At 31.9% G+C, this 5,418-nt stretch overlaps 1 non-coding gene across 1 annotated transcript; it reads left to right on the top strand.

The window, feature by feature from the left end:
* The first annotated feature begins 3,588 nt into the window (after window positions 1–3,588).
* Window positions 3,589–3,695, top strand: LOC139865111 (small nucleolar RNA R71). Its single transcript, XR_011764637.1, has one exon. It is a non-coding gene; the product is annotated as a small nucleolar RNA R71 (small nucleolar RNA).
* The last annotated feature ends 1,723 nt before the right edge of the window (window positions 3,696–5,418 follow it).

Here is a 5,418-nt window from a genome sequence, read left to right as displayed (position 1 = left end):
CCATAGACACTCTATATGCAGTAATGTGGGAGTTAGCTATACAGGGTTGAGGTTGATTCTAAAAATATATATACTTTGAGTTGTGATCTAGCCTGAGACGTGTATACACTGGGTCTGGATTGATTCAAGATAATATATATCAATTTTTTTTCTGTACATCTAACGTTGGATAACTAGTTGTAGGTTACTAACGAGGATAGCTGACTTAATAAACTTAAAACATCAAAATGTATTAAAAGTGTTGTAAATATATTTTGAATATACTTTGATATATATGTACATATTTTTTATAGGTTCGTGAATCGACCAGTGGCCAAGTCTTACTTCCCGACGAAGTAAAAATCTGTGTAAGTGAGTTATAGTCCCACTTTTAAAATCTATTATTTTTGGGATGAGAATACATGCAGGTTTTATAAATGATTTACAAAATAGACACAAGTACGTGAAACTACATTCTATGGTTGAATTATCGAAATCGAATATGCCCCTTTTTATTAAGTCTGGTAATCTAAGAATTAGGGAACAGACACCTTAATTGACGCGAATCCTAAAGATAGATCTATTGGGCCTAACAAACCCCATCCAAAGTACCGGATGCTTTAGTACTTTGAAATTTATATCATATCCGAAGGGTGTCCCGGAATGATGGGGATATTCTTATATATGCATCTTGTTAATGTCGGTTACCAGGTGTTCACCATATGAATGATTTTTATCTCTATGTATGGGATGTATATTGAAATATGAAATCTTGTGGTCTATTGTTATGATTTGATATATATAGGTTAAACCTATAACTCACCAACATTTTTGTTGACGTTTAAAGCATGTTTATTCTCAGGTGAATATTAAGAGCTTCCGCTGTTGCATACTAAAATAAGGAGAAGATTTGGAGTCCATGTTTGTATGATATTATGTAAAAACTGCATTCAAGAAACATATGTCGATGTAATATATTTCTATTGTAAACCATTATGTAATGGTCGTGTGTAAACAGTATATTTTAGATTATCATTATTTGATAATCTAGGTAATGCTTTTAAAACCTTTATTGATAAAATAAAGGTTATGGTTGTTTTAAAAATGAATGCAGTCTTTGAAAAACGTCTCATATAGAGGTCAAAACCTCGCAACAAAATCAATTAATATGAGACGTTTATAATCAATATGAACGGGACATTTCAATATTATTAATGATAATAATGAAAATTATGTTTTTTAATGATAGTACCTAATAATATTACTAATAATCACAAGTTACATGTTTCATTTTTCATATCTATCTAATATATACCTTAATAATACAAATAATAATACTGATATTAATATTAGTACTAATGAGAGTAATACTAATAATGTTGATACAACAAATTATGCTTATCAAATCTCATATTCTTATTTTAATAATGTTAATAATACTGGTATTAATATTAATAATGAAAGTAATATTCATTAATATAAGAACTATATTATAATTTGTAATTAAATTTAATATATTAATAATATATCCTGCATATTTTATATTTATATATTTTATATATATTACATACAATATTAGTTATGTATAGAAATTATATTTATATATAAATATTCATTTTAATAGTAACTTTGTTATTATTTTACATTTTAAATTCTAATTATTTTATTATTTCCAATTATTATATATATTCTTACATTTATATACATATATGTATTTATTTATAAATAATAGTTCGTGAATCGTCGGAAACAGTCAAAGGGTAAAAACACTTCAAAATATTTGAGATTTAACATTACAGACTTTGCTTATCATGTTGGAAGCATATAAAGATCAAGTTTAAATTTGGTCAAAAATTTTCGAGTCGTCACAGTTCTAGCATCGCGAATCCGTTTAATATGTTTCTTCATTGAACTGTTAATAATGAGATCATTTAATTTCGTATCAACAACGGGGTTCTTTGTTATCAGGTCATCATTAGGTGTTACTTCAGCTTCCCCACACTTAGGCATTTTATTATTGCTAAGCACTACCTTTAGAGTTGGTAAAACAATATGCTTCTCATCGATCATTTTTATTGGTTCAACGGATTTGGTTGGGGAGATTTAGACTTTCGAATCACAAAGGTGATTGATTTTTTTCACCATTACTAAGTGTCATTCTACCTTCTCTTACATCAAATAACGCCCCGGTGGACACTAAGAATGGTTGACCTAAAATTAGAGGAATGTTTGAGTCCTCTTCTATGTCAATGACAATAAATTCGACTAGAAATGTTAAATTACCCACTTGAACGGGTAGGTTGTCAGTAATTCCAACTGGGTGCTTAATGGTTTGATCAAGGAGTCGAACACTCATTTTCGTTAGACTTAGCTCACCTACTCCTAATCTCTTATATAATGAAAGAGGCATAACACTTACACTTGCACCTAAATCTGCTAGTGCATCATACCTGACACAATCACTAAGTAGACAAGGAACAATAAATTCACCCGGATCCCCCAACCTGGGTGGAGGTTTTAGTGGAACTGTCTTCACCGGGTTTACTTTTACGGTTTTTGTTTCTTACGCTTTCTTATTCTTCTTCTTCTTTCCAGAGGTATCACAAACTTTATTACCTATCACTTGCTCATACTCAACTCCTTTTCTTGGAAATGGGATGGGTGGTCTGTATGGTGCCACCACTGGCTTTACATACTCGGGTGGTGGTGGTGCTGTTGTAACTTCTTCATTGTTACTCACATCGAAAACCTTCCCATCTTCTGATGATGGTTTTTCAGAATTTGTTGACACCGTATTAACATTCTCATTTTGAGGATTTAGTTCAGTATTACTCGGTAGCTTTCCTTGTTCCCTCTCACTCATCATGCTAGCAAGAGTACCTACTTGTTTTTCTAGATTCAGAATGGAAGCTTGTTGAGTTCTAAATGACTGATCAAACTCTCATTTGTTTGGGTTTGAGATGTAATAAATTGTGTTTGAGATTCCATTAACTTTGCCATCATTTCTTCCAAATTTGGCTTTTTCTCTTCGGTTTGTTGGGTGGTTTATATAAGCCAGGTCTTTGTTGATTGAAAGTGTTGTTTTGAGTTGGTTGGTTATTCAGACTCTGTTGGTTATACGAGTTATTGTTGGGTCCATTTAGATTGTAAAGAATGTTTTGATTTCTATTGAAGTTTGGCCTTGGCGGTTGATAATTATTTTGATAATTATTTCTCGGCCTTTGGTTCATGTAGGAAACATTCTCATGTTGTTCCATCGTTTGCTCAATGTGACAATCTTTCGTTAAGTGTGGTCCACTGCATTGCTCACAACTAATTCGTATTGCGTGAATATCTTTATTTATCTTTTCCATTCATCTTTCGAAAGCATCTATTTTAGTGGAAACGGAATCAAAGTCATGGCTAGAATCGGCTCTAGCCGCTTTAGATGAACGAAAAATATCTTATTCCTGGTGCCACTCATGCGAGTGGGAAGCTGTGTTATCAATAATCTTGTGAGCTTCAGTTGCAGTTTTCTTCATAATGGAACCACCAGCTGCTGTGTCGATGTCTTTTAGTGTAGCAACGTCGACACCTTAGTAGAATATTTGAACTATTTGATAAGTGTCTAAACCTTGCTGTGGACATCCTCTTAACAACTTTCCGAATCTTGTCCACGCCTCATATAATGTTTCATTTGGCTTTTGTGCGAACGTAACAATTTCTCCTTGAAGTCTTACGACTTTAGATGCCGGAAAGAATCTTTTAAGAAAATTTTCAACTAAAACATCCCATGTGTCAATCGCTCCTTCAGGTAACGATTCTAACCAATCTTTGGCTTCTCCCTTTAAAGTCCAGGGAAACAACATTAGGTAGATCTGTTCATTCTCAACTTCTCTAATTTTGAATAGAGTACAGATCCTATTAAAGGTTCGAAGATATTCGTTTCGATCTTCTTTTGGCGTACCACTATATTGGCATTGATTAGTTACCATGTGTAGGATTTGTTCTTTGATTTCATAATCTGGCACATTAATATCTGGTTGAGTAATTGCGTGACCTTGGCCAGTGAGTTTAGCTCTCATTCGGTCTTCCATTCTTAGAGGTTCCGGATTTTTCATGATTGAATTTGTCGAATCTGAATCACTCGAGGAATCTGATTTAATGGTTTCTTCCTCGACAATCTCTGGTTGAATGATTTGTGTTTCAGGAGGAATGATTAGTGGTTCAGGATCTCTGATTTGTCCTTGAATATCCTCCGGGTTCACAATTGTGAGGCCGGGTTCAAAAAATGGATTATCTGAAATTTGAATTGGAGTACTTGATTGACTAGATGACGATTCTAAAGAAAAATCAACGGCGACAATATTAGCTAGATGTCTTGATCGAGTTACAGGAGGTGAACGTATGAAAGGTGGTGAACGTTTTGCTCGGTGCATTCACTGAATATCCTATTAGTTATAAAGATAAAAATTATATAAGTTATCAAATTAATAGACTTTTCTGATTTTACCCACGTTTCGAATAACCAATAGATGCAGCAGGTAGCCAGGACCCTTTAAATCGGAAGCCCACAACTCGCCACTAACAAATCCAACTATTACTACGAACCAGAAAATTTTGGATGTCTATCAATTTAACCGCTTAAAATAATTTTTCGTCGAAATTTAAAGAAAATAAAAAGTCTATGTCCTAAAAACTAGAGCGTCGAGAAATAAGAAAGAAAAAGAGTGCGTCGAAAAAAAAGTCGAAAAATAAAAGGTCGAAAAATAAAAATAAGAAAATAAAGCGTCGAAACTTAAAAGTCTAAAAACTAAATATTAAAAGTTGCGTCTAAAGGAATTAAAACTTAAAGGAATTCTATATCCAAAACGACAGTTACTTAATTGGGCACTAAAATCTATAAAATATTAAAGCGATAAGAGACGTCGTAAAATTCTAAAGCACTTAAATCTTAATCTAAAGAAAGAGCACTTAAGGGATTTTACGGTAAAACCTAGAAATTTAGAAATATAAAATAACTACGGCAAAAACTAAGTTTAAAACTAATTACGAACTATAAAAATACAAATTACGAATTAAACGATTAAAAAGATACGAAATATAAAAATAAAACTTAAAGTTATAAAAGTACAATTTTTATAAATATATTATTTTTATATTATTATTTTATAAAAGTATTAATTTTATAAGTAATAAAACTAATTAATACTTAAAAATACAAATTTAATTAAACTAAAACTAATTAATATTAAATATTAACCCTAATTACTAATAATAATAATTAAATCTTAACCTAAAAGATTAAAAAATTATTTAACTCTAATTTGGTATTAAATGCGTACTAGGTTGGCCTGTCACAGCAGCTCCACGAGTGCGGATTTCTGCTGCCTAAAATCTCCGCGAGTGCGGATGATGCAGATTCAAATGATGGCAGGTTCAAATTCGTGTAGGTTCAGT

The sequence above is a fragment of the Rutidosis leptorrhynchoides genome, chromosome 8 (genome assembly GCF_046630445.1).
Source record: "Rutidosis leptorrhynchoides isolate AG116_Rl617_1_P2 chromosome 8, CSIRO_AGI_Rlap_v1, whole genome shotgun sequence".
Lineage (NCBI taxonomy): Eukaryota > Viridiplantae > Streptophyta > Magnoliopsida > Asterales > Asteraceae > Rutidosis > Rutidosis leptorrhynchoides.
This window is presented reverse-complemented; position numbering and strand designations above follow the sequence as displayed.